Here is a 24,457-nt window from a genome sequence, read left to right as displayed (position 1 = left end):
AGTTTAGGTGACTCGGGTTCGTAAGTGAATCGGGTTTTGCAAATCATAATTTTATAATAATAATAATAATAATAATAGTAATAATAATAAATAATTAAATTGAATAACAAATAATAATTAGAATGTAATAATTAATAATTGGATGAATTAATAATATGTTAGGTAACGGATTGTGAAGAATTTATAATCGGGGTCGGCTGCTTTATTATTTGGATCACTTTAAGCTGCGTAATTGGATTTGCTTACCAGGTAGGGATAAATCCTACTCAACTCTCGTTTGTTATTGTAAAACTTGGTGGATGATATATATTTGAATTGTCTTCATATTGATATTGTTGGAAGGGAGAAATTATATTATTTTGTGTTGTTATTAATATTGTTGTGGACACGTAATTATGACAAGGTGAGTTTAATCGTTATCGTTGATTGTGAATACGGTATTGTGATAAGAGTTATTGCAGTCAGATGTACGTTGTTGAGGGAGTTTGTACTCTACTGTGAACACTAATATGTACGTTGTGCGCGCGGGAGGGGTACTATTACAATTTGGCGGTACGTTGTTAAGGGAGGGGTATCTTGGTAATATGAGCACGTTGTTAAGGGAGGTGTGTTAAGTCATGAAAAGGAGCATGTTGTTAAGGGATAGTGCTATGTGCATGGAATTTGATTGTCTATTGTTAATCCTTGTTGTTAGCGTTTATTCCTACTCAACCTCGTGGTTGACTGTGTATTCGTGAACACCTGTGATGAACCATAATTGGGAAGCATATTTGACAGGTACTTAAGATTAGCTGACTTCGGAGCTTATGAGAATGCGTGAGGACTCGTCCAGTCTACTGATGCGACCATAATTGGCGCATATTTAGCCCCCGAATTACCATTGTTTCTATGCTTTTTAGTGCCTATTTGGGTCATTTCTTATCTTTAGATCTTTGTTTTGCATATTCTTTGAGATTTTGATCCCTTGGTAGGAAAGGAGTAAGAATCTTGCATTTTCATGGCAAAACAAGGCTAAATTGATCATATTCAATGACCAAGCATCAAGGAGAGACAAGACTAGAAGGCCTTTGTACATAGCATAGTAGAAGAGCATTGTTGAGAAAAGGATCCTTGAGTCCCCAAGGAAATCCCCAAGGAATTCATGAAGAAAAGGGAAGGAAAAGAAGAAGGAAAGCTGCTGAGCTACAATCCGAACGGATTGTAGAGAATCCGTCCGTCCTCGCCCGATCCGAGCGTCCTCACCAGGAATCCGCTCGGATTGCCCATGCCCAGTCCGTGCGTCTTGTTCCTTGATCCGCTCGGATTGTCCATCCCAGATCCGGCCGTCCCGACTCCCGGCCCGCACGGATCACAAAGACACGGCGCTTTCGTTCTTCAAGCTACGAAATGAAGAAGCCCTTCTCTCGGACAATCCCGGAGGCTCCTTGCTCAACTTAAAAAGTGTAATTACTAGTTTAGCCCTTAGTTAACCCTAATGCATCCTCCCTAATTCTCACTATAAATACCCCATTAGTCTAATTAGAGGAGCATGTTCTTCTTATCAATAATTAGTGTAGTTAATATCAATCAAATCTCTCTTCAATATTGTAATCAAATATTAATCAAGTTTTAATCCAAGTTTTAGTTCCTTAATCTCTCTCTTGTTCTTACTTTATTTTGGGTAATTGAAGATTATTTGGGTTATTATTGGGAGATTGACAACCTCTCAATCTAGGATTCAAGTACTTCTATTATTCTTGCTTTATTATTGGAATCATTAGTAGGTATAATCTCTTAATCCCTTTTTAATTATTGCTAATTACTTTCATTTATTCATCATGTTTCATTATGTTAGTATGATTGACAACCTTTCTAGCATGATCAATATGATAATGAGTGAGTAGTCTCTTAGCTAGGGTTTAATGGGTGATTAGGGAAACCAACATGGGGAATGATTCATGCTTAAATTAATATGCTTTCATATCTTATTTGCTTGCTTGTTTTGATCTTAATGCATGCACATGTTATATTTGATGAAATGCTAAGCCTATGAATCCTTGCATTTACTATCATCTTCTATCCTTTCAACTTGACTTGTAAGACATAACCCAACTCGAGTCTTGTTAGACCATGCATGTGTTAAGTAGGGAAGATTAAGTCGACTTGTAGGTGTTGTACAATCCAAGAGATTCGGCTCCGGGACCCAAACTTTCCTAGGATTGTAAGATATAACCCAACTCAATCCATCACAACAATAATTGCTTGCTTATAATTTGAGAACATGTTTGTATGATCATATCCCATGATTCCCCTATGAACCCATGACACCCTAGTGCTTTTAATCAATTGTTTACACCCTTATTTCATTTACCTTGATAGTTTATTTTCATTGCTATTTTAGTTTAGTAACCTTCTACATCAACCCAATTTGTGACACCCCTAGACACCGCTAGTTACAATAAAATCTTCATTTCAATACCCGTCCCTTGGGATCCGACCTTTACTTGCCTCTTTACTAATTGTAGAGTTGTTTGTGAAGTATAAATTGTGTTTTGTATCGACCATTGACCAACGACCACATATGCTTAATTGTGAACACCAAATGGCTCCGATCAAAAATGGCGCCGTTGCCGGGGACGGTGTTTAATTGATTTAAGATTTCTTTTATTGTTTTTAGTTGTGTCTTTTTCACCTTGGGGAAGTAAAACTCCTCAAGGATTGTTCTAATTGTTTTCGAGTTGTTTGATATTTTTGCATGTCTAGAAGGTTACAAAGAGATTTGTTACCTTTTGACCGTGAAATCGAAAGAACCTTGACGAATAATAGGAGACTTGTTAGGAGGAATTTGGGAGGTGTTGGTGAAGTTGTTCAACCCACTAGTGAGTTTGTCAATCCTTTCGCAATAGAAGGAGAAGAGAACCCATTAAACAATACCACACAAAATCCACCTACAATGCCTAAATTCTCGTCTCACTCTATACCCACCGAGGAGGATCTACCAAACGGTACTCCTACCCCACAACATCTTACCGGAAACTTTATTGCCAAGTCCGCCTTCATCCAACTAGTTGAGAGGAGCCAATTCTGGGGAATGCCTAGTGAGGACCCTCATTCTCATATGGAAACATTTTGTGATTATTGTGAAGCTATCTCTCAAACGGGCGTGACTCAAGACCAAATAAGATGGGTCTTATTTCCTTTTTCGTTAATCGGCACCGCAAAGCAATGGTTGAAGGGCCTTGATAAGGCCACCCTTGGAATAGATTCTTGGAAGAAGCTAGCTCTAGCTTTCTACAAAAATTCTACCCACGGAAAAGACCAATATGCTAAGAGCTCAAATTACGGGTTTTAAGCAAAGGGATGAAGAATCTTTGTATGAAGCTTGGGAGCGGTTCAAAGGTATTTGTCGCTCATGTCCTCACCATGGACTTAGCGAATGGTTTTTAGTGCAACAATTTTGGAATGGTTTATATGAAGATTCAAGGAACATTCTCAATATGGGATCAAATGGAATGTTCACCGAAGTTGATGACAATCAAACATGGAACAAGATTGAGGAAATGGCGGTCCATAATTCGCAATATAGTAGGCCTCGCAAGGCTACTAGAGGAAAGTATGAAGTGGACACCGTTACTCAATTGGGTGCTCAACTTAGTGCTCACATTGACACAATCAACTTGAAGTTTGAACAAGCTATGGCTAGACTTGAGGAAAGCTCAAAATCATCAAAGCACCATGTCAATGCCATGACGGCATCCTCATCAATCCCAAGCGGGATATGTGAGAATTGTGGAACCTTAGGTCATGACTCAAGTGAATGTAGGGGAACAACCGAGCAAGTCAATGCTTTCCAAGCTTACAAAAGCGGTACCCCTTATTCAAATTTTTACAATGAAAACACCAAATTCCATCCAAATCTCTCATACAAAAGCCAAAATGTCCAAAACCCTCAAACAACATACACTCCACCACCCATGAGAAATCAAAACCAAAGACCCTTTTTCAATCAAAACCAAGGTTACCAAAATCAAAATCCATACAATCACCACAATGACCAAAGTTTTGATGTCCAAAAAGCGGTCCTTCAAATGCAAAAGAATCAACAAGAATTTTTCACCCAAATGCAAAAAGATAGCCAAGCAAAAGACACCACCATCAACAACATTCTAGCTCACACCAAGATGTTGGAAACACAATTGACCCAACTAGCATCTTCGAGCTCACAAAGACAAAAGGGGCAATTACCACCTCAAGGTAATCCCCTAGACATGAAACGGTTAGTGCCATTCACTTGAGAAGTGGTACAAGGTATGAAGCACCGAAGGAGCAAGTTGAGGATGAAGTTGTGAGAGCTAGTGAGAATGAAGTTGTGGTGCAAAGTCCCAAAGAAGGGGAATCATCAAAAGAAGAAAGTTCAAAGAAAAATGAAGATAAAGCCAAAGAAAAGGAGCCCATTGTGATTAGACTTCCTTTTCCAAGTCGTCAAGCCAAGCCTAAATTTGATGATCAACTTGGAAAGTTCATGGAAATTGTGAAGAACTTAGAAGTCTCAATTCCTTTCACGGAATTAATCAATCACGTTCCGGCCTATGCAAAGTACATGAAAGATATCCTCACAAAGAAGAAGTCGATCCGGAAACTTGAGACTATCGCCTTCACTAAGGTGAGTAGTGCCATACTTCAAGGGAGTTCACCTCCAAAGTTAAAGGATCCGGGAAGCTTCTCAATACCGTGTACCATTGGCGACACAACGATCAACAAAGCCTTATGTGATCTAGGGGCTAGCGTGAGTGTCATGCCATACTCGGTAAGTAAAAGGTTGGGAATGGGAGAGCTTAAATGTACCAATATCACTCTTTAAATGGCCGATAGATCGACGAAGACACCGCTAGGGATATGGGAAGATGTCCCCGTGCGAATCGGGAAGTTTTTCATCCCGGTGGACTTTGTCATTGTTGATATGGAGGAAGATTCCAACATTCCAATCATCTTAGGAAGACCTTTCCTACACACCGCGGGTGCGGTGATTGATGTGAAGCATGGAGAGCTCACTCTAGAAGTGGGAGATGAAAGCATAACTTTTAATCTTGACAAGACCATGAGAGCTCCTCGTTTGCATGAGCCATGTTTCATGATTGATCATTATAGCCGGAAAGATGAGAAGAAGAGATCGGAACTCCAATGGAGGAAGAAAGTTGAAGATGCTCCATTCAAAGAGCAAGTGAATTGTGACAAGGAGAGCTTGCAAAGCTCATCAAAATCAACCAAGGAAGAAGATGATGGCCTCATTGGCCAAAAGAAGAATTTGGGAGAGTTGTCTCCATCCAAGCAAGAGATTTTCAATGATCAACTCAATGAAGTTTGTGGTCTTTGGGACGACGAATTTGAAGGGATCTTTAATCCCTACATTGGGCATGCCATCGATCATGATCAACAACAAGAACCACGGTCTATTGAGGACCTCTACCATAACAACGAACAAGCTTTTAATTACTTCTTCGAGGTGTTGAGCAACATCAACAACACCTTGAACATGCCTCCTTGACATCTCATCAAGAATGAGAGTTTGGTGGAGTCCTCCCTAAACCACCATTTGTAAATATTTCTAACTCCCTAACTTACATTTAATTTTTGCATTACATTTTTGTCATTTTTGGATTTATTTTTACTTTGATCAAAATAATTGTCATGAAAAGAGAGAAGTGAGGGAGGGACTAATGATTTTAATTAATGTGTAGTGATTTACCTTAGTGTGGGGATGGGAATTGCCTAGGCTATTCATGCCTTAGTAGTGCCCCCACAATGAAGAACACAAGATTTGAAAGAAAGAAAGAAAGAATGATAAGGGAATGCGTTGGTGCACGGATGGACCTGAATCCGTGTACACAAGGACCAACCCGAGCGGATTCACGAGAATCCGCCCGTCTCTGAGAGGATCCGAGCGTCCGGTGAGAAGACGCCCGTCTTGGGCCGAGCTGAAACTGCAAAATTCTTGATCGTTGAAGAATCCGAGCGGATTCTGGAAAGACGCCCCCGTCTCACGAGAATCCGTCCGTCTTGTGGACAATCCGCCCGTCTTGCGGTGAAGAAAAACAAAGAAAAATCTCTGGACAAGAATCCGTCCGTCTCAAGTGAAATCCGCCCGTCTCGTCTCGGCGAATCCGAACGGATTCCCGAAATCCGCCCGTCTCTAGGCGGGATTTTTGAAAATTTGAAGCTGAAGAATCCGAGCGGATTGCGCCTAATCCGCACGGATTGTCCCTGCGTCCTAACATTGTCGAGTTCTTTAAATACCCACCCCACCTTCATTCATTCATTCATTCATTCATTCACTCATAAACACTACCCATACCACCAAAACCCTCATCCTCCCCATCTCAAAAACAAAAACCCTCAACAAAACTCACCAAAATCAAATCAAACCATCTTTCAAATAACAAATCAATCACTCCATCTTCATTAATAATCAAAACCAAGACCAAAATCTTCACCTTTGAATTGATTTTTGTTCTCATAAAGGCAAAGCCTTTCACTTTCAAAATCGATTTGGGCATTCTACAAATTGAAGATTTTTGATCTTTTTCTTGGTTAGCTCATCAAATGGCAAGAACAAAGGGAGCAACAAAAGCAAAGGCAAAGGCAACAAAGGCACCAAAGACTACAACTCTCTCTCAAAGGCAAAAAGCTCTACAAATGAAGAAAGCTTTGGCAATGGTGGTATCAACACCAAACTTGGAAGTGCAACAAACTCAACAAATTTCTATGGAAGCATCACCCTCTACTCCGGTAATTAATCAACTCTTGCATTACCCGGAGGTAACATTCATTTCCGACTCCCATAGAAATACATTTGTCAAGTTTGCTATGAAACAAATTCAATCCACAAAATTCATATGCCAAGATGCTTTAGAGAAGTTGGGTATTCTTGAACAAACGAGAGTCTTTTTCAATGCCATGGGTTTAAAGAAATTGTTTGAAATGGAGGAAGTAACATACCCCTCCCTTGTCTTGGAATTCTTAAGTTCCTTGAAAGTGACAAAAGTTGAGAATAGGGAAAATATTGAGTTTCGTCTAGCTAACACTAGTAGACGCATTTCCTTTCCTAATTGGGTGCAATTTTGGGTCTTAGCGATGAACATAAATTCTATAAGCAATATGGGAAGTATGATCCCGAGCCTCTTTGGGAGGCAATCTCCGGGAAGAAATTTGAAGATTTTAAAGCTTGTCGCGCTCTTTTGGTCCATCATCCGGGCATAAGAATATGGCACAAAGTTGTGGGAAATACCATAATTGCTAGAAAAGACACCAATCATTTCACGGGACTCGATTTTATTCTCCTTGAATCAACTTTGAATATTGGAAGAATTCACACCAAGCCTTACAATTCTTTGAGGCTATTGGTTGATAGATGGCTCCATATAGATAGTGGGAAGAAGGGTCAAACCGTAATTGTTAATGGCGGCCTTGTCACGGTCCTAGCCAAGCACTTTGATCCTAATTTCAATAAGGATAGCAAGTACAAGGCTAAGGATGGTGGCCATCTCATTGATATGTCCACCTTGATTAACAAGTTTAAGTGGGTTGTTCACAATTCCCTTGATACCAAGTATGGGTGGCTTACAAGTGAGGCTCGATCATTCACTTTACCCGCAAAGATTTGCCGTCTTAGTGTCCACCGGACCAACTATTTACTTCCCCTATCCGAAGAAGCCGAATACATCATTCAACAACAAAAGGGTAATCATGAAACCCCCTCCTCTTCCATTGTTATACCACCTTACCCCTATGATTATGAAGAGTTCAAACCACAAGGAGTTGAAATTGGGAAAGACTATGTAACTCTTCTAATGCAAGCCATGCACAAGCAAGCTCATGAAGATCGGAAGAATGCTTATTTAGCTCAATATCCTCCCCTCCTACATTTAGCTAGGCAAGGACTCCTTGATCCATCTTGTCCTTTGCCTAGTTGGGCGGATAGAGAAGCCTTGTTTCCGGGTGCATCTAGGGACGTGGTGGAAGACAATGAGGTTGTTGGAAATGATGAGGAGATTGATGATAATATTGAGGAAGAAGCAAGTGGAGATGAAGAAAGAGATGGTGAAGATGGTGAAGAAAATGATGAGGAAGATGATGATGAAGAAAGCAAAGAAGAAAGTGCCAAGGAAAGTGGCAATGTGACCACTTCTCATGAGGGAAGTGGTGATGATAGTAGCATGATGGAAGACTAGCCTTGGAGATTCCTACTCTCCCACGGTTTGTCTATATCTCTTTGTATTTTATTTTCATTTTGATCATTGTTGGTTTAGTCCTAGCAACATCAAAGGACTCACACCTCGGTTCCTTTGAGGTGTTCTTTATTGTTCCCACTTTTGTAAAATCCAAAATGACAATCTAGTCTCATGCATAGCATTGTATGTGCATAAACTCCCCCATGCTTTGACATTAGCAATAGTGTCTTGCTTGGTTTGGGGAAGTTAATGCATACGCAACGGGAGGTAATTTAAATTATCCTCTCCGTCATAACAAAAACCATGCATCATGTAGTATAGCTTAGTGTAGAATTGCATTTAGCATAGAAATCATACATCATTCTTTGCATAATTTCCATCATTTTGGCCATTGAGGACAATGCCCATATTAGTGTGGGGATGGGAATTCTAACTCTTAACTTTTATTCAAAAACCATAAAAATTGAAAAATTTCAAAAATCATAAAAATTTGAAAAATTGAAAAAAACCAAAAACAAGTTCATTTCCTTTGTATATATTATCTTGTATATATTATGTTTGTTTCATCCTTGTTCACTTTGATTGACTACGCCACATCCGAGACATGAGGATATTGAAGACCGCATGGTATGATCTTTCCAATCTCCTTTTTCCTCTTTATGTTAATGACTATGTGGCTTTATTTTGATTGATGCGGTAAAACAATGTGAACTTAGGACTTGCATTTAGTTTATATGTCATATTAGTTGGTAGAATCATTTGCATTAGGATGTTTATATGTTAGTTACATCATGGCATGTAGTTTGCATGTTAGAAAAATTTTGCGAAACCGTCTACTTGGGAAGCTTGACAAGTGTATATAGGCCCTAGTAGATGCTTTTTATTCTTAAGACTTTGCTTGTTAGAATGCTTGTAAAACACCCTAGGATGTGTCATGCTAGTATCCTTTGACCCATGGTTTAAGGCCTAGTCAAGAGTACCTTGTGGTGTGATAACTCCTTGGCTACCGTTTATTCCAAGGTGACCCTTGAAACCATGCATACTTCTATCATTCATCCATATTCTACCATACATTTTTGTCATCAAAGGGAATGGGCACAAAAAAAAAAAGAAATTGATTTGAGTTCAAAGAAATGAAAAGTGAAAGAAAGTTTGCAAAAATGCATCAAAAGAAAAGAGGAGCAAAAAAATAGAACTCCTAAACCTTCAAAAATAAGGCACCCTCGTTACTAATTGGGGTGACTTTGAAAATGTTCAAAAAGAAATGCAAAAAGTTATCAAGTATTGAAATGCCAAAAATCAAAAAGAAATGGCAAGAAAGTGTTCTCAAAAAGTCAAATGCCAAAGAAATTTGGGGGGGAAAACAAAAACAAAAGCAAACTCCCAAAAGTGAAACTCAAATATCTATCGATCCCTTTATCCATCATATCCATTTTTGTGCATGGTAGAGAGGGGACGACCCTTCTTCTTGTCTAGGCAAGAGGGGGAATTCCGCGATCCTCCAGTGTTTCTAACATCATAGGGAGTCTATTCTTGACAAAAGCATTTAACGATTGAGGACAAAGGTACCCTAGCTTGACACAACTTGGAGGTGATTTATTGGTATCCTTCTAGGCTTAGTAGTTTGAACAAATTGCATCTATGAAGGATTGTGTACCCTTGAATTGCTTCCCTTGTAGATAATTTCCGCCACTTAGATGAGGAAAGTGGCTATTATTTTTGTAGATGCATCCATTATGTGATTTTGTGTGCTTAATGTTTGGATGTGTCGCCATTTTGGCAAGACCCACCTTGCCTTGCAAGAAGGCATCCTACCTCATGGTTGTCTTGTTGTGAGTTGAAGGGGCGGAGTGAGACCCGCTAATTGTCTCATATCGGCTATTATTATTAGGTTAGGTTAGTATTGGTCCTAGTCTTTGTCACCTCTTTACTCGGGACGAGCAAAGGTTCGGTTTGGGGATATTTGATGCGACCATAATTGGCGCATATTTAGTCCCCGAATTACCATTGTTTCTATGCTTTTTAGTGCCTATTTGGGTCATTTCTTATCTTTAGATCTTTGTTTTGCATATTCTTTGAGATTTTGATCCCTTGGTAGGAAAGGAGTAAGAATCTTGCATTTTCATGGCAAAACAAGGCTAAATTGATCATATTCAATGACCAAGCATCAAGGAGAGACAAGACTAGAAGGCCTTTGTACATAGCATAGTAGAAGAGCATTGTTGAGAAAAGGATCCTTGAGTCCCCAAGGAAATCCCCAAGGAATTCATGAAGAAAAGGGAAGGAAAAAAGAAGGAAAGGCTGGCGAGCTACAATCCGAACGGATTGTAGAGAATCCGTCCGTCCTCGCCAATCCGAGCGTCCTCACCAGGAATCCGCTCGGATTGCCCATGCCCAGTCCGTGCGTCTTGTTCCTTGATCCGCTCGGATTGTCCATCCCAGATCCGGCCGTCCCGACTCCCGGCCCGCACGGATCACAAAGACACAGCTAGCGCTTTCGTTCTTCAAGCTACGAAATGAAGAAGCCCTTCTCTCGGACAATCCGGAGGCTCCTTGCTCAACTTAAAAAGTGTAATTACTAGTTTAGCCCTTAGTTAACCCTAATGCATCCTCCCTAATTCTCACTATAAATACCCCATTAGTCTAATTAGAGGAGCATGTTCTTCTTATCAATAATTAGTGTAGTTAATATCAATCAAATCTCTCTTCAATATTGTAATCAAATATTAATCAAGTTTTAATCCAAGTTTTAGTTCCTTAATCTCTCTCTTGTTCTTACTTTATTTTGGGTAATTGAAGATTATTTGGGTTATTATTGGGAGATTGACAACCTCTCAATCTAGGATTCAAGTACTTCTATTATTCTTGCTTTATTATTGGAATCATTAGTAGGTATAATCTCTTAATCCCTTTTTAATTATTGCTAATTACTTTCATTTATTCATCATGTTTCATTATGTTAGTATGATTGACAACCTTTCTAGCATGATCAATATGATAATGAGTGAGTAGTCTCTTAGCTAGGGTTTAATGGGTGATTAGGGGAAACCAACATGGGGAATGATTCATGCTTAAATTAATATGCTTTCATATCTTATTTGCTTGCTTGTTTTGATCTTAATGCATGCACATGTTATATTTGATGAAATGCTAAGCCTATGAATCCTTGCATTTACTATCATCTTCTATCCTTTCAACTTGACTTGTAAGACATAACCCAACTCGAGTCTTGTTAGACCATGCATGTGTTAAGTAGGGAAGATTAAGTCGACTTGTAGGTGTTGTACAATCCAAGAGATTCGGCTCCGGACCCAAACTTTCCTAGGATTGTAAGATATAACCCAACTCAATCCATCACAACAATAATTGCTTGCTTATAATTTGAGAACATGTTTGTATGATCATATCCCATGATTCCCCTATGAACCCATGACACCCTAGTGCTTTTAATCAATTGTTTACACCCTTATTTCATTTACCTTGATAGTTTATTTTCATTGCTATTTTAGTTTAGTAACCTTCTACATCAACCCAATTTGTGACACCCCTAGACACCGCTAGTTACAATAGAATCTTCATTTCAATACCCGTCCCTTGGGATCCGACCTTTACTTGCCTCTTTACTAATTGTAGAGTTGTTTGTGAAGTATAAATTGTGTTTTGTATCGACCATTGACCAACGACCACATATGCTTAATTGTGAACACCAAATGGCTCCGATCATCTACCTAGAAGTCTAGACCATATAGATTATCTAATCACTTTATTTATTTCCGCTGCGAGTTTTATTTCAATTTTATATTAAGTTTAGTTTGGTTAAGTTGTAATAAACATGTAATCGCTAAATTTTATTTAAAGTACTTTGGTTTGTTGTACTTTGTTATTCACTACCTCGGGAAACTGAGATGATAACGCTCTCATTTACTTGGAATGTCTAGCTAAAGGCTCCTGAATAAATGGGGATGTTACAGTGAATGGATAAGATGGGTGGATAATGGATAAGATGGGTGTATATATATGGTAGGTGGAAGGTAAGAGTATATGTATACATGTATACGTATTACGTATTATTATCATTATCATTGTCATTGTCATTATCATTATCATTATCATTATCATTATCTGTATCATTGAGAACATGCTCACTGCCCTTAAGTTTCCCCAGTAGTTTATAACTTGGATTATGAGATACATATCTTCTCCATGGTATTCTCTGAAGCTTAATGGTTCTGTCCATGGTTTCTTCAAAGAGGAGAGTGCTATTAGGCATGGGGATCCTCTATCCCCCTACCTGTTTGTGCTTAGCATGGAGATGTTGTCTAGGTATCTCAGAGTCATATGCTCTCAAAGACAGGTCGCTTACCATCCTAAATGCTCAAAGATTGGTTTGACTCACCTAATTTTTGATGATGATCTTATGATTTTTACTAGAGGGGATGTTCCCTCTGTTAATGCAGTTCTGACTTTTCTAACTAAGTTTGCAGCTTGGTCTGGTCTTTATGCTAACACCGATAAAATCTTATATATATATATATATATATATATATATATATATATATATATATATATATATATATATATATATATATATATATATATATATATATATATATATATATAAAAATCGCTGAAGTTGAAGCCGTGGATGCGCCACGTGTCAACTCAGTTTTAAATACAAGTATTAATTACAGCTAAACATTAAATATAAACATAATAAATGTTGTATAAATCTCAGCAAAATATTAATTATAACTTAATAAATTTTATTATAAAATTAAATTAAATAATTACGGTGATTTGATTCTAAATTTATTAAAAAAATATTTTGATAAAAATTCTAAAATGTAAATAATTACGTTTATTGCGAAAAATGCTTCAAATTGAGTATAATTTTCATTATATTTATTGAAAACTTTTGATTTGTAGAGATGATTAAAGTGAGTGTCTCATAATATTTTATGTTTACGTAAAAAGACATTTTTAGAAAGGTATAAAACTTAGACCATTAAATCATAAGAAAAATATATTTGGAAGAGTCGTTGTATTTCTTAAAAACATAACTTAAAGAAAACTACTTAGAGATAAATTTTTATGTGGGAATGAAAAAAATTATATTGCGAGAAATTGAATAGATATGTGATTTTGATAGGTTTAAATAGTGTGATAGCGAGTATGTGTACGAGTATGTATGTACACAGTGATTGCGAATGCATTTGAATAATCAAAACAAAAGTAATGATTATTAAATAATATAGTATTATAAAAGACATGAAAAAGTAGAAAAAAAACGTTAAATTTTCCTTTAATATCTTTAATTAAAATACGTATACGTCAAGTATAAATATTGATTATGTCTAGCTAAATATTACTTTTAGTTAAATATTTTATATGTTATATTTTAAATACTTAGAAGTTAATTCTCAAAAAATATTATTTGAGAAAGTTTAACCTATTTTATTTACAGTTAACTCTTAAACATCATTTATATATAGTTGTTTAAAAATACAAAAGGTGAAATTTTTATAGATATGTTTGACACATAACAGATGCAAAACACAATCAAAACATTTGAATAGTTGAGTTTTAACTCTATATGTTAATACATAAATATCACACGTTATAGAACAAAAGAATTAAAAATTACATAAAATTATATTCAAATTATTTTGAACAAATATTAATTAATTTGGAACCTAACGTATTGTGAAATGATATAATTTGAAAACTTAGGCTCTGTTTGGTAAACAGCGGATTAATTTCAGCATAAGCGGATTGTAAAAGCAGATTATAAATGGTAGATTTTATCAGAAGGTTTGACTAGCATATTATAAGTAGCAGAATTAAATTGAGTGTTTGGTAATTGGCAGATTACGATTAGTAGATTGTTAGTTTTCTTTGTAAAATGGAGAAAATTTTCCTATTTTATAATATGCTAACCAATATCTTTCAAAAGCGAGATATTGTAAAACAACATATTGACCCCAAATATGCTGTTTCAATATGTTGTTTACCAAACACTAAAATTAGCATATTGATTGGTCACAAATGCTAAAACCCTTGAATATGCTAAAAATTGGCCAATATGCCGTTTACCAAACAACGCCTTAATGTTGATTGTTGCATTATTCGAATAAATTTTATTTTAATTAATATGATATTTGATCAGTCACAAAATAATTGATAAAACTTTGATCAACATATTGAAAATAAAACTATAAAAATTAAATTTGAGAAAATTAAATTTATTTTTATTTATAAGTAAAAATATTAAAGGTCATATATAAATTATGTTATTTTTCTTCAATTATAATAATTAAATTTTAAACAGGCCGCGCGAAGCGCGGGATACTACCTAGTATAGATATATTTTGGAGGAGTGCATGTTGATGTCAAACAACAAATAATCCAAGGCATGGGGTTTACTGAAGAAGGTTTCCCATTTAGGTATTTAGGTCTATACTGCTAGAACTACAGTGGATATGTATGGAGTCCTCATCAATAAAGTTCAGGCTTCATTGCAACATTGGTCCTCTAAGCTCCTGTCCTATGCTGGTAAACTTCAATTTTTAAAATCAGTCATCTTTGGTTTAGAAAATTTCTGGTGAGCCAGTGTCTTACTCCCAAAGAGTGTCATTCAGCAAATTAATAAAATGTGTACAAATTTTTTCAGGAATATTGGTGAGAATCAAAGCAAATTAGTGATAAAAAGTTGGGCTAGTATCTGCTCACCTAGAACTGAAGGAGGGTTTGATATTAAGGAACTTCTCTCTTGGAATAAAGCATTGATTACTAAATGAATCTGGAATCTTGATCATGCTCCCTCTAGCTTGTGGATCTCATGGAATTTAGCATACAACATCTCAGGTCAATCAATTTAGGATGCCAATTGCAGAAGTATAATACTCAGATAAATTGGGACCCATAAAGTACCTAGGGACACGTGAGGGGACCCATGTATACTCGAAAGTAAAGGATGACCCTTCCACTAGACCAAGTAAGACCTAAACTAGGCCTATTAGACTTCCAGTGGACCGAGTAGAACCTCTAGCGGATCGAGTGAGTGACACTCGGTTGAGTAAAGAGTATACTCGACCGAGTGAGTGACACTCAGTTGAGTGAACCGGTCACTCGGTCGAGTGACACTGTGCTGTACCCGAGAAATGATATTTCGGGATTTCATCTTATTCAAACCCTTATCCTCTTCATTCTTCTTCTCCTTCCTTCTTACTCTAAAACACTCCCCTTCTCTCTAAATGCTCCCTAAACCTTCCCCCTTGGCCTTCAAGCTTGGATTGATGATGGAACACCCCTCCTATTTCCCAATCTACCTTTGTAAATCAAAGTTCCACCTTCTCCCCTTTGTCTTATGTTAATCTCAAGTTAGAGTTTACTAAGAGAGATTAATTAGTATTTAGCTTATGTAATATGACTAATTAGTGACTAATAATAAAGGCTTTAATGTTATGATAATATAGAATGCATTGTAATAGTGTCGTATGGTTGTTTAGGATGAGACGGCCTTATGAGACGGTTTTATGAGACGAAGTCGAGTCGGAACCAAGTAGCTTGTGAAGAATGCGAAAAGGTAGGTTATCCTACCCGGTTTCAATATTGAGTATGCATATTTGTGTGTCTTTACTTGCTAGTACATTTGTGAGTCGGTTGGTATATCATGTGGGTATTCGAGGGGTTGCTATTCATAACACGTGGAATTGAATTCATGAATTAGTCATATGTTTAATATTGTTTTTCCATTTGTCATGTATGGTTGTGATTGTGTTGCGTTGGAGGTCTTTGGTGGTGGTACTTGATTGTTGAGGAGACGTAAGACGGTTGGACGTTCGGGTCGCCTCTTTGAGCTTCCCACTCCAAGGGGGATGTGCACATTAATGGCTTGAGTTACAGAGGGACTCGTGTGGTTGAGGCACGACGTCTGGCAGGGGATTCGGTTGGCTTCCAGACCCGGTAGGTCTGGGCGTGTCCCGGTACCTTTGTGTGAGGTGTGGTGTCGTGGGCGTGTCCCTGGCACCGGTGGTTGTGGGTACATCTGGGCGTGTCCCGGTACCGGTATAGCGATTCTATATTCGAGTCTCATTCATATAATTAATATGTCGCATCTTTACTGATCGAGTCATGTCTTATGTTTATGTATTGAAACTGACGTTTGTGTATCTCTGTAAATGTCACCTATTTCTGGGGTCACCTGTGTCGATCCATATGATATTTCCGATCATATTGGGAGCAGTTATGTACAGGTTGGCTTTGGTAGCACCCGGGAGACGAGACGAGCCTTGATGACATTCGAGTCGAGCATAGTTGACTAGAATGGCTTAGTAGTCATGAGTTGTATTATTTACTTCGTTATTCATTTATGATTATTTAATCCACTAAATACTTTATTTATATTCGTTGTTTCTTAATTGCAACTCCGATTTCACCGCCTCGGGAAACCGAGATGATAACATCTCCCAATTACCTTGCTCGGGTAAGAATGTGTAATACTCCGTATTTGATAATTATATAATAATAATATTTTATCGTATTTAGCGAGTTGAGGTTGAGACGGAATAATAATAATAATGATAGTAATAACAATAATGATAATAGTAATAATAATAAGATACATGTATATATATAAAAATACACTCACCTTATACTACTCTCACCCTATATATACCCCCTTATCCCTCGTACTACCCTATCCTTATCATTTCATTCATCACATTTCCACCACACAATTTAGAGAGGAATCTTAGAGAAAAAGAAGAGAGAAAAAGAGAAGAAAAGAGAGAAAAAAGGAAGATCGTTGTTTGTCCCGCCGCCTCGAGATCGTAAGGTAAACCGTCTTATACTAGCCTTTATGTTATTATTTTTATATCATTGACCCGTCCCGACCTTTACCCACTTTTGACCGTTTTTTTACCACCATAGGGGCTGTCGTTGACCACCCATTAAGGGCTTTGACCAAGTATTTTAAGGGGTTTTGGGCTTTTGGTGACTCGGGTTTATGGCTGCATTTTTACCCCTTGAATCGTGGCTGACTTAGACCAGTGGTGGGGTGGTTGAGTCGAGGGTTGAGGGGTGAGTCTTGTGCTGGGCAGGGGTGGTGGATATGGTGGCTGGAGGTGGCGGTTTCAGAGGAGAAAGGAGGGATGTCGAGGTTGTTGTTGAAGTTATTGTTTGTTGATTGTTGTTGCTGTTGGGTCGGGTGTTTAGGGTTGTTGGTGGTGCGTGGGTGGTGTCGTGGTGGCCGAGAGTGGTTGGGCCCACCGTGGTCAGTGGGGTGACCCATGGTGGAGCTGGGGTGGCCGTGTCATGGTGTTGTCATTGGTGTTGTTGTTGTTTGGTGTGTTGTGGGTTGACTTGGTGCGGGTTTGTGGGGTAGGGCGGCCCTAGGTGGTGCAGCTAGGGACTGACCTGGCCACCGTGGCTAGGTGGTGGTCACGATGGGGAGAGGTGGTGGGGGTTGAGTTGAGTCGGATTTTTGGTAGTTGTATAAAACGGGTTTATTTAGTTTCTACGCATTTGTATAATTAGATTAGTATATTTATACGTATTTGTATTAATATCGTATTTTATGAGATGGGTTTTGTGAGACAGTTTTACAAGACGGGTCTAGCTTGTGTGACGGATTCCTCGTGCGGATATGCCGTGAGAGTTGGAGTGTCCCCGACAATAATGCGATCACAATTGTCGATCAAAATGATCACATGTTAAATCCCATTTTTAAGAATACGTAAGGGATGATTCATTTTATAGTCAACTGATCAACATTAATCGGTAACGATTGGCTTGCTAGAGTTTGACGTTACTGTCGTGGGACGGTGGTGGTCAGTTGATCCCTTAAGGTCACACCTAAAGGATGATGCCCTTATCTGTAAAGTTGATTGATTGTATGACGATACAAGTTAATCAATTTCTTAAAATTGAACAATTCATTTGTGAGAGAGAGAGAATATTGATATATTATTATAATGGGATTAAATAAGATTTATTTTAGTAATTGAAATATTTTATTACTAAAATTGTTTATTGTTTGTGAAACAATAGAGATGAGAATGAATGGTTAATTATAATTACAAGATGTTGTGAATTAATTATAATTAAATGACCCATTTTATTTATGTGATCAAGTATCACTAGTCAATTTGTTGAATGTAATTTAATTAATTTATAAAATGATATTTATGTGATAAATATGCATTAAATTAATTAATAACATGTAAAATACTACATGTGACATATTGTGTGACAAATTGACAAAATAAAACGGTAGTCCATTTTATACGTATGGACCGAAATGAAGGTAGTAGTAGTGGATTGTGGTTGATTTATTTTATGAGATAAAATACTTGTAATCATACCTAGTCTAACTAGCTAGCATACCTATACATTTAGATAAGAACAAAAGTAAAAAGGGAAGGACCATATATTGGTCCATTTTACTCCCCTAAACCGTGACACTCTTCACACTCCTAAGGGGACTTTTGTTTTGTTCTCTAATTAATTCTCTTTATGCATGTTCAAGAAATACACATGCATCTTTCTCTCTACTCCTTCATCTTTCTCTAAAAATTTGAGAAATCTTGATTCAAATTGTTCAATCACATTACTAATATTATTAGTGTAATATATGAGTATTAGTTATCAATTTTAAGGTAAACTATTATACAAATATCTAGCACATATTATTTAGTAGAGATATGGGATAATCTTGGGTGCAATCAAGAGGAGTGGCTTCTATACTTGAAGTGTTTGGAGGATCATCCTATTACTCATCATAGCTCAAGAACAAGTGAAGGTAGGAGGCCTTACTTGTGCCCATAAACCGAAATATTCAATGTAAGGAACCAGTTTTCCTCTACACTTATTTATATGTTTTGCATGCATAAGATTCTTAAGTTTTTATGACTAAAACTTTAAACTAAAATATGTGATATTCAAAATATGATTTCCAACAAGTGGTATCAGAGCTTTATGGTTGTTGCATGCAAGATCGGGTTAATTTTTCCGAGTTAATTTAATTAACATATAAAACTTGTTATTTAGGATTTACGAAGATAAATCATGAAATAATTTTGCATGTTAAAAGTTTCTGGTCCTAAGTGATTTTTAGGACATTTTAGTTTATTTATGGATTTTTATTGTTCATTTTATATATTATTGGCATTAAAATGTGATTTTTATGATAAAAATGTCATTTTTGGACGAAAAATAGCTAAACTTTGAATTTTTCAGTGGTGTTTGGATATGTTTTCACATATATTATCTACTTATGTCCTGTAAATTTTCATAATAAAATGAGTTGTTTTGCTCGAAATATGGATTTTTCAAGTTAAAATCGTATTTAAATGGGTAAATAGGTTATTATGAGTAATATTTCTAATCTGGTCATGGAAATTTAGTATGTTGTCACATGCAATTTTACAAGATGTGTGTAAAATATTTGGCTATAATGAAGTTTTATGCATGATTTATGAATTTTTGATGAAAAATCACATAAATAGTGACTTTAATTAGTAAAAATGCTAAAACATACTTCATGACTAAGGAAAAACGTCACATGTTGCATTTTATCATATATTTCAGATCTAAAAGTGAAAAGTTGATGAATATAATTTTTCTCATATTTTTATGGTCATAATTGTTAAAATCGATAAACCGCAACATTGTTTTTCTCGATAAATTTTCGAAATTTTTAACCTAAGTTTTGAACATTATGAGTGTCATGATTTTTTTTTCCGGAATGTTCATGAGTTTAAATTTCAAATTTTGAAATTATTTGAAATTTTTATAATTTAATTTGAAGTTTATATCATAATTTTTATATTTTTGGGTCCATTTATGAACAATATTAAGAAATCAAGGTTAATTATTTTTAAAATGTTAGTGGAGACTAATTTTGATTCCTAAGTGGTTAGGGTAATTAACTTGTACATAAATATGAATTTATGTAATCATTGTGATTTTAAAAGGTTAAATCACGCAAATCCGTAAAAACCGATTAATATACGATATTGGCTCTTAAAGGCGATTTAGCATAAAATTGAGCATATTCATACATATTATAATGCTGCATTTTATTTATGATTGTCATAATTTAATTTTATGTAATTTTTGAATTATGTAATTTTACTTAGTATGGCCTTAGTTTTAATGGATATTACCAGAAATGTATGGGAATATCGATTCGGTTGTAATTATTGTGATCTCGTATCACCGTTTTGTAATTTAATAGATTTATTTTTATTTTAATTACAAATGTATAATAGGAAATTATGTAATTCATTTTGTAATTTATTTATTCCGGAGTACCTTGAAGACGGTGCCACTCGAGAAGGCGATCCATCAAAGAAAGTGTTGCCTTGAAATGCGTGCCAAGACCGAAGTTCAAGGGACCAAAGGAGTTGGTTTCCGATTTTGTAATAGTTTATTAGATTTACTATTTTAGGAAGGCCATACTAGGATTTTATTTTTATGCTTTGCATTTTATTTATATGTTGCATGCATCGCTAAATCGCCATAACTAAACATGCATTTTAATCGAGTTTATCGACCGTGTCAATTACAATTATCGTAGTTCACCGCTTTAGTTCACTTAAAACGTGATAGATAATAAATTGACATGACCTCTAGCTAAAATAAACAATTGAGACTTAGCCTTACCAAAAAGTAGAAACCGTGAAAACCTATTTCATGAGGGAGTGCACTCGGCCACACCGGGGTACAAACCTTGTTACGTAGGGGAAGTGGGTGATAAATGTCTATCCACCGAATTCATGTTGATAAGGGATGAATCGGCTACCCCGTGCCCAAGTTAATGTGAATTTGGATCATGGACACATTTATTTGAAATTTGGATTGAGCTCAACGGAAGTATTCGTGACCGTAGTCGCATGTGTTCCGGGCTATAGATAAATATTAGAGTAATTTTATCGACCGAGAGTTCTAAAAGTAGAATCGATTAAAGAGTTAATCCACCGAGTTATATTAATAAGGGATGAATCGGCTACCCCGTGCCCAAGTTAATATGAATTTGGATCTTGGAATCATTTATCATAGTTGGGTAGAGATCACTATATAAATGCTTTACTTGTTGTTTACAAGTATTAATAAAACGATGAATGTTAAGCTTTCCACTATTCCGTTATCATATTGTTCTATTTCTTTACCTCAATTTATATACGATATCATTTCGTTTTTAATTCAAATCTCCATTAAAACATCGTAACTAAAGACAAATATGAATTTTCTTCTAAAACCTCGTGTTATCCATTGGAAGGATCTCTTGTGAAGAGTATAGATAAAAGTTATTTATGATCAAAAGGGTTTTTGATTCTTGACTAACATATCTACTTACAATGAATTGTTTCTCATATGCTTAATTGAGTTAAGCACTTTGAAATGTTACATCATTTTGGTAACTAGATTTGTATGAAATCAAAATTGACCAAAATACCGCAACCATTTCAATGAAAGTTTTAAGACTAAACAAATGAATTGAAGAGTAGTCTTCATGAAATTCAATTTTGCTTCTCTAAGCAAAGACTCATTGAAATGAGTGGGAGCATTCTCTTAAACCGTTAAGAAAAGGACGAAGTTCAAAGAAGTAAAATTAAGATGGAATTGATACAAGGTAATGTTAAAAGTAAAGTTATTGAGAATAACGATACTAAATCTATCTATTCCGACCGATAAAGTTTCCATTGCCTTAATTGTTGGACGCTAGAAAGGAAACTACCCCAAATTATTGAAGAATCAACAAGTTAGTTATGGGACATCTAATGGGACCTTCTTCTTTAAATGTTTATTTGATTGACATAAATTTTGCTAGTACTACTTCGTCAATATTAGAAACCAGTGGAGGTTTTCATCATTGTATTTGATACATAGGATGATTAGAATATGACGACTAGCAACAATGATGTTGAGAGATAGAGTCATTGTGTACTCAATCTAGTTTTTGAGTTTAAAGTTGTACTTAATTGTGACTATTAAGTGCATAAACTCCAAATAAGAATATAAACTTGTTAAGATACAAAAGAGGTTTCGCTTTTGTGACCCTATACACCATGATTTGATGTATGGCTAGCCCATTATCAAGGTGATTATATTCTAAACCAAACTAGAATGATATATCATGAAGATGATGCAAGACTCAAATTGGTAACCCAAGATTAAACCTTAGATTCTGGAATGATGAACGCAAAGAGTTATCGAGTACTCTTGAAACCATTAGATCTTATGGTATATGCGTATCTTGTATACAAAGCAAGATGTCTCGTGCCTTTCGGTTTGAAAGGAGATCGAGGTTGTAAATCATTGATCCAAAATAGGTTGATCATTTTCTTTTACCAATGATTTAAGTTGACGCTAATGTGTTCGCTTAATAAGGAAATAGAGAAATCTTTGAAGAAGTTCAAAGAGTTCAAAGAATCACGATCTAGTCGTGATGGGATTATCAAAGTGAAGACTTTGATATAAGCCAAATGAAATGTGATATAGTATCACAAGTTAATCTCTCTTAACACACATTATGGAATAATGTGTGGTTGGATAAGAAATCAAACGCTATTCGATATGGTTTGGACTTCAATCAAGTTACTTTGAGTTACTTGATCCTTTTGGGGATTTTATCATTTTGTCTAAATTATTTTTCCACTAAATCTGAAACGAATCATATGAGATATGAAATGGTAGGGTACCATGTTTGTAAGTTTTCAAAAGAAACAAATGCTCATTTTTCTTACTATAATCACGAGTACAACGAGTTTGTGGCTCGTGTAGCTGTCTTCCTAGAATACAAGTTTATTTCTAGAAGACAGAGTGGGAGAAAATATTCAAAAGCCACAAAAGAATGTTATGTCGCAAGAAACTGGTCTTTCTTGGCTACATGAGACGTTTTTTGTAAGGCGTTGTTTCTTCAAAACCTAGGAGGTTAAAGTCATCACTTGTTGAAGATGATGAATTAGTGTTACTTTTAGAAAGTAAAGAGCTTGCAACTTACAAAGAAATTGTTTGATTCAAGTTGATTACTTATGGAAAGTAATGAACATATGACTTACATGATAATGTTTAAGTCACAACTCAATACAAGGCTTAGAGCCATGAAAATCCGAAATAAAAGGCTTGATTAGTGACAAAGGGTTTTGCACTAATAAAGAGAGATTTCAAAGCTTGATTGGTAGCAAAGTGTTTTGCACTAGTTGAGAAGCTTAAGTCTAAGGATTGTATTTCATTATGATGAGATATATAGCGAGTGAATCCAAAAACCCACTTCTTCAAAGAAGAAATGTATTCGATACTGTTATGAGTTTTTGCAATCCTAAGATAATGTGAAACTTAAGAGAGAGTCTTAAGTAGGACATCAATGAGTTAGAATCAATGTTTTGATCATGTTATAAAACTTTTCTCGATAAGTCGAGAAGTTGTGTTTATACATGGAGTTTAGTGGGAGTTACGGAAATTTTAATTAGTCTTATATGTGGATGACATATTGATTATTGGGAATGATTTAAGACTAGGATAAAAATAATACATCTTAATATCCGGATTTATGGAGAAAAATCCACATGATATTAGCGTCAAATAAGAAGTCTTATGTTGATAAGATTCATGACTAGTTCAATCGAGTTGAACATATTTGATTGATTCCATTTGCTTCCGCTGCCGGATCAATTAAATAAGTAATGATGTATAACACTTCATATGCTTTGAGTATGATGAATTGTTTCAAAATCGAATTTAAGTAATAGTTACCAAGTAGCCATATAGATTATTCTTAAGTGCTTGAGGAAGCATTAAGGATGGAAAGTTAAGTGTTTTTGATGCAATTTTGTGTAAGGGTGTTACACGAATGACAATTGACAATTGAGATTGCGCATGGTTTCCGACAAAACCATAATCAAAACACATTAGGATGGTTAAGATACCATTGTGGCTATGTTATTTAAGAAATGGATTTGTTAGAATCGTTCTAATCAATAAAGAACAATGAGGATGCTCACAACGGAAATTGAGTACACTTGCAATCATGAAATGTGCGAGAGGGATGGGTCCCGCACACTGTGAAAACAGTGGGAGCTATTCTAAGGCTAGAGGGCCTATGTCTAGATTGGATCTAGACACGTACTCAGAAAGTTTTGTAATGCAAATGTATACATTACAAAGGAAAACAAGTATGTAGTAAGGTTGAGTAAGGTACAAGAAGTTGATAAAACCTACTAACCAAAGCCTTTTCATAAGCTTAA

General features: G+C 36.0%; 1 non-coding gene across 1 annotated transcript; it reads right to left on the bottom strand.

Moving 5' to 3' along the window:
- Positions 1 to 3,302: 3,302 nt before the first annotated feature.
- On the bottom strand, positions 3,303 to 3,409 carry LOC141657989 (small nucleolar RNA R71). The gene has a single exon (XR_012548902.1). It is a non-coding gene; the product is annotated as a small nucleolar RNA R71 (small nucleolar RNA).
- Positions 3,410 to 24,457: the final 21,048 nt, after the last annotated feature.

Source organism: Silene latifolia, chromosome 5, assembly GCF_048544455.1.
Source record: "Silene latifolia isolate original U9 population chromosome 5, ASM4854445v1, whole genome shotgun sequence".
Taxonomy (NCBI): domain Eukaryota; kingdom Viridiplantae; phylum Streptophyta; class Magnoliopsida; order Caryophyllales; family Caryophyllaceae; genus Silene; species Silene latifolia.
Note: the sequence above shows the minus strand (reverse complement) of the source record. Positions and strands in the feature narration are given on the sequence as shown.